Raw genomic sequence first — 11,231 nt, forward strand, 5'->3', positions numbered from 1 at the left:
ATGAAACTATTGCTTTCAACTTTTGAGCAAATGTCAGGTCTAAAAATTAACTTCCATAAAAGTGAATTGTTCTGTTTCAGAGAAGACAAGGAGGCGGCTGCACAATATGCTGACTTGTTCGGTTGTGCACAAGGCCAATTCCCGATTAAATATTTGGGAATTCCGATTCATTATCGGCGTCTCACTAATGCGGAGTGGAAACATGTTGAAGAGCGATTGGAGAAACGGTTGAGCAGTTGGAAAGGCAAGTTGCTCTCCGTTGGAGGGCGACTAGTTTTGATCAATTCAGTTCTCACAAACATGGTTCTCTACATGCTCTCATTTTTCCAAATTCCCAAAGGGGTTCTGCAAAGACTGGATTACTTCAGATCCAGATTCTTTTGGCAAGGAGATAGTGAAAATAAAAAGTATAGGCTAACCAAATGGAGTGTGGTTTGTCGACCAAAAGACCAGGGAGGTTTAGGTGTTCAGGACCTCCAGGTTAAGAATGATGCCTTGCTCAGTAAATGGCTGTTCAAGCTACTTACCGAGGATGGTGTTTGGCAAGCCCTGTTGCACAATAAGTATCTAGGCCAAAAAGCGTTGTCCCAGGCGTATTGGAAACCTGGTGACTCACATTTTTGGTCTGGTCTGATGGCGGTAAAGAAACATCTATTACGCTTTGGATCATTCGCGATAAAGGACGGCTCTGAGATACATTTTTGGGAGGACATGTGGCTAGGAAACACCACTCTTTAGGAACAGTATCCGGCCTTGTACCGAATTGTACGCGATAAGAATGATACTCTTGCGCACGTGCTCAGCTCCTCCCCGCCGAATGTATCATTTAGGAGGGATTTGATTGGCCTCCGCCTTGCGTCATGTCAACATCTTCTACCCCGTTTGGATTCGCTTAACTTGACACAAGGGAGGGATGTGTTTCGCTGGAATCTCACTACATCTGGGTCCTACACAGTTGACTCTATGTACTGTGCACTCTCGCACTCAGAGGCTCCATTGAATAATAATAAACTAATATGGAAATCAAAGATGCCACTAAAAATAAGATTTCCATGTGGTATCTTCGGAGAGGAGTTGTGCTAACAAAAGACAACCTCGCTCGACGCAACTGGCAAGGAAGTAAGAAGTGTAGCTTTTGTACTCATGACGAGACAATTAAACACCTCTTCTTTCAATGCAAGTTCGCACGTTCTATATGGCCAGTCATCCAAAAAGCATCCAATTTGTGTCCACCAACAAGTGTTGCCAATGTATATGGTCACTGGCTCGATGGAACACCAAATACTTTTAGTACGCTAATACGGGTGGGAGCGTCTGCCTTATTATGGTTGCTTTGGCTATGTAGAAACGATTGTGTTTTTAATGGCAAAACCTCTTCTTCTATGCAGGTTATTTACCATTGTACGCACTGGCTTCGTATGTGGTCTATGCTACAGCGAACGGAGTATCAATCGTTGTTCAAGGTGGTGTGTATGCGGTTGGAGCGGGTGGCCAGGGAGGTTTTTACCCAACATGGGTGGCAACATAACCTCCGGATCTGTCCACCTCCCCCGTCGACATTGGCATAGTTTTGGACTCATATGGCTTTACTGTTGCCAACTTGTCGTTTTTTATACATACTTTGCTAGACTCTTCGTTAAGGCTGTGTGCATCTTAGCTATGCAGAGGCCGGGTGTCGCTCATTATGCTTTGTATCCACTTGATGCTGCATTGTGAGTTAATAAAAACGCCCTTTATCAAAAAATATCATACATGACGCTCCAAGCAAAACACATATCATGTGGCGAATAAAAATATAGCTCCAAGTAAAGTTACCGATAGACGAAGATGAAAGAGGGGATGCCTTTCGGGGCATCCCCAAGCTTAGGCTTTTGGTTATCCTTGAATATCTTGGGGTGCCATGGGCATCCCCAAGCTTAGGATCTTGCCACTCCTTATTCCATAGTCCATCAAATCTTTACCCAAAACTTGAAAACTTCACAACACAAAACTCAACAGGAAATCTCATAAGCTCCGTTAGTGAAAGAAATAAAAACCACCACATAAGGTACTATAATGAACTCATTCTTTATTTATATTGGTGTTAAACCTACTTTATTCCAACTTCTCTATGGTTCATACCCCCCGATACTAGCCATAGATGCATCAAAATAAGCAAACAACACATAGAAAACAGAATCTGTCAAAAACAGAAGTTTGTAGTAATCTGTATCATTTGAATACTTCTGTAACTCCAAAAGTCCTACCAAATTAGGAAAGCCTGAGAAATTTGTGTTCCAATCCAGAGAAAAAAGAATCAGATCAAAAGCACGTTTCTGTGAATTATCAAAACTAATTTACTGGGTGCAAAAGTTTCTAATTTTCAGCAGGATCAACACAACTATCACCATAAGCTATCCTAAAGGTCTTACTTGGCACTTTATTGAAACAAAAACTATAAAACATGATCACTACAGTAGCATAATCATGTGAACACACAAAAAAAGTAAAGGTAAATATTGGGTTGTCTCCCAACAAGCGCTTTTCTTTAATGCCTTTCTAGCTAGGCATGATGATGACAATGATGCTCACATAAGAGATAAGAATTGAAACATAACGGGAGCATCATGAAGCATATGACTAGCACATTTAAATATAACTCACTTCCTATGCATAGGGATTTTGTGAGCAAACAACTTATGAGAACAATAATCAACTTGCATAGGAAGGCAAAACAAGCATAAGTTTAAAACTTTAAGCACAAAGAGAGGAAACTTGATATTATTGCAATTCCTACAAGCATATGTTCCTCCCTCATAATAAATTTCAGTAGCATCATGAATGAATTCAACAATATAACCAACACCTAAAGCATTCTTTTCATGATCTACTTGCATAAAAGTTTTACTACTCTCCACATAAGCAAGTTTATTCTTTATGGCATACGTATCATCACAATAATCATCATAAATAGGAGGCATGCTTTCATCATAATATATTTGCTCATCTAAACTTGGGGGACAAAAAATATCATCTTCATCAAACATAGCTTCCCCAGGCTTGTGGCTTTGTATATCATTAGCATCATGGATATTCAAGGAATTCATACTAACAACATTGCAATCATGATCATCATACAAAGATCTAGTACCAAACATTTTAATGCATTCTTCTTCTAGCAATTGAGCACAATTTTCCTTTCCATCATTTTCACGAAAGGTATTAAAAAGATGAAGCGTATGAGGTAAACTCAATTCCATTTTTTTGTAGTTTTATTTTATAAACTAAACTAGTGATAAAGCAAGAAACAAAAAGATTCGATTGCAAGATCTAAAGATATACCTTCAAGCACTAAACTCCCCGGCAACGGCGTCAGAAAAGAGCTTGATGTCTGCTACACAACCTTCTTCTTATAGACGTTGTTGGGCCTCCAAGTGCAGAGGTTTGTAGGACAATAGAAAATTTCCCTCAAGTGGATGACCTAAGGTTTATCAATCCGTGGGAGGCATAGGATGAAGATGGTCTCTCTCAAGCAACCCTGCAACCAAATAACAAAGAGTCTCTCGTGTCCCCAACACACCCAATACAATGGTAAATTGTATAGGTGCACTAGTTTGGCGAAGAGATGGTGATACAAGTGCAATATGGATGGTAGATATAGGTTTTTGTAATCTGAAAATATAAAAACAGCAAGGTAACTAATGATAAAAGTGAGCGTAAACGGTATTGCAATGCTAGGAAACAAGGCCTAGGGTTCATACTTTCACTAGTGCAAGTTCTCTCAACAATAATAATATAACTGGATCATATAAGTATCCCTCAACATGCAACAAAGAGTCACTCCAAAGTCACTAATATCAAAGAACAAACGAAGAGATTATGGTAGGGTACGAAACCACCTCAAAGTTATCATTTCTGATCGATCTATTCAAGAGTCCGTAGTAAAATAACACGAAGCTATTCTATCCGTTCGATCTATCATAGAGTTCGTACTAGAATAACACCTTAAGACACAAATCAACCAAAACCCTAATGTCACCTAGAAACTCCAGTGTCACCTCAAGTATCCGTGGGCATGATTATATGATATGCATCACACAATCTCAGATTTATCTATTCAAACCAACACAAAGTACTTCAAAGAGTGCCCCAAAGTTTCTATCAGAGAGTCAAGACAAAAACGTGTGCCAACCCCTATGCATAAGTTCACAAGGTCACCGAACCCGCAAGTTGATCACCAAAACATACATCAAGTAGATCAATAGAATACCCCGTTGTCACCACGGGTATCCCACGCAAGACATACATCAAGTGTTCTCAAATCCTCAAAGACTCAATCCGACAAGATAACTTCAAGGGGAAAACTCAATTCATCACAAGAAAGTAGCGAGGGAGAAACATCATAAGATCCAACTATAATATCAAAGCTCGCGATACATCAAGATCGTACCACCTCAAGAACACGAGAGAGAGAGAGAGATCAAACACATAGCTACTGGTACATACCCTCAGCCTCAAGGGTGAACTACTCCCTCCTCATCATGGAGAGCGCCGAGATGAGGAAGATGGCCACTGGTGAGGGATCCCCCCTCCGGCAGGGTGCCGGAACGGGCTCCCGAGAGGTTTTTGGTGGCTACAGAGGCTTGCGGCGCGGAACTCCCGATCTATTGTGCTCCCCGATGTTTCTAGGGTATATGGACATATATAGGCGAAAGAAGTCAGTCAGGGGAGCCACGAGGGGCCCACGAGGGTGGGGGGCGCGCCCAGGGGGGTAGGGTGCACCTCCCTGCCTCGTGGCTTCCCTTACGTGCACTCCAAGTCTCCTGGATTGCTTCCGTTCCAAAAATAACTCCCCCGAAGGTTTCATTCTGTTTGGACTCCGTTTGATATTCCTTTTCTTCGAAACACTGAAATAGGCAAGAAAACAGCAATATGGGCTGGGCCTCCAGTTAGTAGGTTAGTCCCGAAAGTAATATAGAAGTGTAGAATAAAGCCCATAAACATCCAAAACAGATAATAATATAGCATGAATGCTTCATAAATTATAGATACGTTGGAGACGTATCAGCATCAACAAGCTTAATTCCTGCTCGTCCTTGAGTAGTTAAATGATAAAAGAAATAATTTATGAAGTGTGAATGCTAGCAGGTGCATAAAGTTTGATCAATGATAATTTCAATCACCTTCTCTAGCATCATTATGTGTCATAACAGTAGCTCATCTCATAAAACTTCTAATGATCAAGTAACAAGCTATTCACATGTTAAAGCATAGACCATAATCTTTCTTGAAAACTAGCAAACTATGTTCTCAGTCATCAAACAATTGCAATTCATCTTATTTTCAGGAAGGGTCTATGTCAGAGCTTTGATTTAGCAAACTCCACATACTCAACTATCATATTGTCTTCCATGATTGCTACCTAGCATAATTCTCAATGTAATTTTCTTTATTGTGGCATGATTGTTTAGATCCAAGTGATTCAAGATAAAAGTTTATAAAACATAAAAAATAGTAATACTTGAAGCATACTAACAAATAATCATGTTTTATCAAAATAGCATAGCCAAAGGAAGCTCGTCCCTACAAAATCATATAGTTAGTCCGTGCTTCATTTTCATCACACAAAATACTCCCATCATGCACAACCCCGGTTTCTGCCAAGCAATTGGTTCATACTTTTTAATGCACTTTAGCTTTTTCAACTCTTAAGCAATACATGAGTACAAGCCATGGACATAGCACTATATGTGGTATATGGTGGTGGTTGTGAAGACAAAAAGGGAGGAGATAGTCTCACATCAACTAGGCGTATCAACGGGCTATGGAGATGCCCATTAATAGATATCAATGTGAGTGAGTAGGGATTGCCATGCAACGGATGCACTAGAGCTATAAATGTATGAAAGCTCAACAAAAGAAACTAAGTGGGGGTGCATCCAACTTGCTTGCTCACGAAGACCTAGGGCATTTTGAGGAAGCCCATCATTGGAATATACAAGCCAAGTTCTATAATGGCTTGCGGCGGCGGAACTCCTGATCTGTTGTGCTCCCCGATGTTTTTAGGGTATATGTACATATATAGGCAAAAGAAGTCGGTCAGGGGAGCCATGTGGGGCCCACGAGGGTGGGGGCGCACCCAGGGGGGTAGGGCGCGCCTCCCTGCCTCATGGATTCGTCTTGCTTCCCTTACGTGCACTCCAAGTCTCCTGGATTGCTTCTGTTCCAAAAATAACTCTCCCGAAGGTTTCATTCCGTTTGGACTCCGTTTGATATTCCTTTTCTTCGAAACAATGAAATAGGTAAGAAAACAACAATATGGGTTGGGCATCCGGTTAGTAGATTAGTCCCGAAAGTAATATAGAAGTGTAGAATAAAGCCCATAAACATCCAAAACAGATAATAATATAGCATGAATGCTTCATAAATTATAGATACATTGGAGACGTATCACCAGTTAATGGAGATTGTTCGTAAGGTAGTGGGCGGCATATGGCTTTGATTGGCGAAAAGCTGGCATCCAACGCATCGCTGCACAAGGTCTTGTGCGTATGCTCGAGCCGTGGGCCAAAAGAAACCCGTACAGAAGGCCTTACTTACAAGGGCCTGCGCTGCGGCATGATGGCCACCAAGACGAGTGTGTATTTCAGCCAAGAGCTACCGTCCTTCTTCTTCGGAGATACACCTTTGGAGTACTCCAATGGTACTTTTCTTGTATAGTTCCCCCTCATGGACTTTGTAGGCCTTCGAGCGTCGAACAATGCGACGGGCCTCCGTATGGTCATCAGGGAGCCCATTCCTAGTAAGGTAGGCGAGGAACGGTTCAGCCCATGGGGCTATTACATCCATGATTTCGTGAGCCGATGGCATTGTCTCGGTGCCCGAACCCCCGACGATATCGGAACTGTGTTCGGAATCTGGGGGTATGATCGGTTCTGGAACAGTGTTGCTGCTATCGTCCGACCACACAACAGATGGCTTGAAGAGCCTCTCCATGAAGGCGTTAGGCAGGATGGGGTCGCGTTTGGCACCCATGCAGGCAAGTATGTCCGCAGCTTGATTAGTCTGTCGAGCTACATGATGAAACTCGAGCCCTTCAAACCGAGTTGATATTTTGAGTACGGTGTTGCGGTAAGCCACCATCTTCGAATATTTTGTGTCAAAGTCTCCATTTATCTGAGATATTGCGAGGTTTGAGTCCCCGCGTACTTTGAGGCGTTGTATGCCCATGGAGACAGCCATCCGAAGACCGTGCAATAGGGACTCGTATTCGGCTGCATTGTTAGAGTCTGTATGCAGTATTTGGAGCACATAACGGACTGTGTCTCCTGTGGGGGATGTCAAGACGACACCAGCCCCCAATCCGGCTAACATTTTAGAGCCGTCAAAGTGCACCACCCAGTTGGAATATGTGTCGTATTCTTTAGGGAGTTCGGCCTCTGTCCATTCGACGACGAAGTCGGCCAACACCTGAGATTTGATAGCTCGGCGTTGCTTGTATGTTATTTCAAATGGTAAGAGCTCAATGGACCATTTGGCAATCCGACCGGTGGCATCCTGATTGTTTATGATATCGTTAAGTGGTACTTCGAAAGCCACCGTGATCAAGCACCCTTGAAAGTAGTGCCGCAACTTGCGGGATGCCATAAAGACCGCATATGCTGTCTTTTGATAATGTGGGTATCGGGATTTGCATGGTGTAAGGACCATTGATACGTAATATACTAGTTTTTGAAGTGGGAATTTATGTCCCTCTTCAGCTCGTTCTACGACGAGCACCGCGCTCACCACCTGGTGAGTTGACGATATGTAGAGTAGCATCGGTTCTCCAACGTTTGGTGCGGCCAGGATTGGGTTACTTGCTAACAGAGCTTTTATTTCTTCCAGTCCGGCTGTGGCGGCATCCGTCCACACGAAATTGTCAGTGCGGCGGAGCTAGCGATATAATGGTAACGCCTTTTCCCCTAATCTGGAGATAAAACGGCTCAAAGCTGCCATGCACCCAGCGAGTTTTTGGACCTGTTTAAGGTCTGTTGGTGTTGCCAACTGTGACAGGGCTCGGATTTTTGCTGGGTTTGCTTCGATTCCTCTATTGGAGACGATAGACCCAAGCAGCTTTCTGGCTGGAACACCGAAAACGCATTTTTCCGGATTGAGCCGTATGTCATATGTTCAGAGGTTGTCGAATGTAAGGCGTAAGTCATCCACCAATGATTCGACATGCTTGGTTTTGATGACGACGTCATCTACATATGCCTCAATAGTTTTGCCGAGCTGCTTTCCCAGGCATGTTTGAATCATGCGTTGGTAGGTTGCGCCCGCGTTCTTGAGCCCGAAAGGCATAGTGTTGAAGCAGAAGGGCCCATATGGAGTGATGAATGCCGTTGCGGCTTGGTCGGATTCTTTCATCTTAATTTGATGGTATCCAGAGTATGCATCAAGGAAGCATAAGGAATTGTGTCCTGCGGTTGCGTCAATAATCCGGTCAATTCGAGGTAATGGGAAGGAGTCCTTAGGGCAAGCCTTATTAAGGTCTTTGAAATCGATGCACAGGCGCCAGGATTTATCCTTCTTAGGTACCATGACCTGGTTTGCTAGCTAGTCCGAATGTTTGATCTCTCTTATAAACCCGGCTTCGAGTAGCTTGGTTAGCTCCTCCCCCATAGCCTGTCGTTTGGGTTCGGAGAATCGGCGCAGAGTTTTCTTGACTGCTTTGTATCCTTTCAGTATATCGAGACTATGCTCGGGCAGTCTCCGTGGGATACCTGGCATATCCGAAGGGTGCCAGGCGAAAATGTCCCAGTTCTCACGCAGGAATGCGCGTAATGCGGTGTCCACCATCGGATCCAGCTGTGCCCCAATGGAAGCTGTTTTCTTGGGATCTGTTAGGTGGACCTGAAATTTGACTATTTCATCTGCTGGCTTGAAGGAAGTAGATTTGAGTCTCTTATCGAGGATTACATCGTCCCTATCTACTGTAGAACGTAGAGTGGTCAATTCCTCGACCGCGAGGGCCTCGAATAATGCCTCAAGGGCCAGGGAGGCGGTTTTGTTTTCGGCGCGGAGTGCTATGTCCGGATCGCTGGTGATAGTGATAATTCCATTAGGCCCGGGTATTTTGAGCTTCATATACCCGTAATGGGGTACGACTTGGAAGCGTGTGAATGTGTCTCACCCCAGCAAAGCATTATACCCACTGTTGAATGGTGCCACATGGAAGAGTAACTCTTCAGACCTGTAGTTCTCCAGCGTGCCAAATACCATGTCGAGTTTGATTTTTCCCGAGCACCTGGCTTCTTGACTACGGATAATACCGCGAAAAGTTGTGTTACTTTGCTCAATGCGACTCCTGTCCATTTGCATTTTATTGAGCGTGTCCTCGTAAATGAGGTTCAGTCCGCTACCGCCATCCATGAGCACTTTAGTAAGCCGAAAGCAGTCTACGATCGGGTTTAGGACCAAAGCGGCTGGTGCCCGGACTGAGTGAGCTCTTGGTTCATCATCGGTGTTGAAAGTGATCATTGTGTCGTTCCAAGGATTTACTGCTACCATGTGGCAGACTTCGGCGAGGTCGCGGAGCGCCCTTTTGCGCTGGTTGTTTGAAGAAAAGCTCTCGAAGACCGTGAATACTTAGGGATTATTGTCCTCTGAATAGTAGCTCTCTGGAGTGTTGTTAGTGAGGATACCCTCGCCGCTCTTGGCCACCTGCTGGAGTATCCAACATGCTTGAAGGCTATGCATTGGTTCATTGTCCGGTGTCGTGTGAATTTTACAAGGCTTGTCGAGCCATTCCTCGAGGACAGTTCTGTGCCCTGTAACGGGTTTAATTTTCTTGTCCACAGGATAATGGTTGGGTGTTCCGCGGGGGTGCATCCTCTTTGCCCATCCAGGGGATGGCCACAAGGCATGCGGTTCCCAGCGGGCTGTATGGGTTTTCTAGATGCTTTCCATTGCGCAGTACTTCTGCACTATGTGTGCCAAATCGGTGAAGTGCAGTACGCGACGGTGCTACGTCTTGAGCTTGCGTTGGTTTTCCTTGAAGAGGAAAGGGTCATGCATCAATAGTAGCGTAAGTATTTCCCTCAGTTTTTGAGAACCAAGGTATCAATCCAGTAGGAGGCTCCTCAAAAGTCCCACGCACCTCGCAACCAAAGAAATAAAGGGGTTGCCAATCCCTTCATGGCCACTTGCGAAAGTGAAATATGATAGAGATAATATGATAAGATAAATATTTTTAGTATTTTTATGATATAGATTGGAAAGTAAAAGATGCAAATAAAAGTAGATGGAAAACTTATAAGATAAAAGATAGACCCAGGGGCCATAGGTTTCACTAGTGGCTTCTCTCAAGATAGCATAAGTATTATGGTGGGTGAACAAATTACTGTCGAGCAATTGATAGAAAAGCGGATAGTTATGAGATTATCTAGGCATGATCATGTATATAGGCATCATGTCCGTGACAATTAGATCGAAACGATTCTGCATCTACTACTATTACTCCACAGATCGACCGACTCCTGCCAGCATCTAGAGTATTTAGTTCATAAGAACAGAGTAACACATTAAGAAAGATGACATGATGTAGAGGGATAAACTCATGCAATATGATATAAACCCCATCTTTTTATCCTCGATGGCAACAATACAATACATGCCATGCTGCTCCTGCTGTCAATGGGAAAGGACACCGCAAGACTGAACCCAAAGCTAAGCACTTCTCCCATTGCAAGAAAGATCAATCTAGTAGGCCGAACCAAACTGATAATTTGAAGAGACTTGCAAAGATAACTTAATCACACATAAAAGAATTCACAGGAGATTCAAATATTTCTCATAGATAAACTTGATCATAAACCCACAATTCATCGGATCTCGACAAACACACCGCAAAAAGAGTTACATCGAATAGATCTCCAAGAAGATCGAGGAGAACTTTGTATTGAGATTCAAAGAGAGAGAAGAAGCCATCTAGCTAATAATTATGGACCCGAAGGTCTGTGGTAAACTACTCACAACTCATAGGAGAGGCCTTGGAGATGATGTAGAGGCCCTCCATGGTCGATTCGCCCTCCGACGGAGCACCGACGAAGGCTCCAAGATGGGATCTCACGGATATAGAAGGTTCCGGCGGTGGAAATAGTTTTTCGTGGTGCTTCTTGATGGTTTCAGGGTACGGGAGTATATATAGGAGGAAGAAGTAGGTCGGTGGACGCTTGAGGGACCCACGAGGGTGGGGGTGCGCCCACCCC

The sequence above is a fragment of the Triticum dicoccoides genome, chromosome 2B, assembly GCF_002162155.2.
Source record: "Triticum dicoccoides isolate Atlit2015 ecotype Zavitan chromosome 2B, WEW_v2.0, whole genome shotgun sequence".
Lineage (NCBI taxonomy): Eukaryota > Viridiplantae > Streptophyta > Magnoliopsida > Poales > Poaceae > Triticum > Triticum dicoccoides.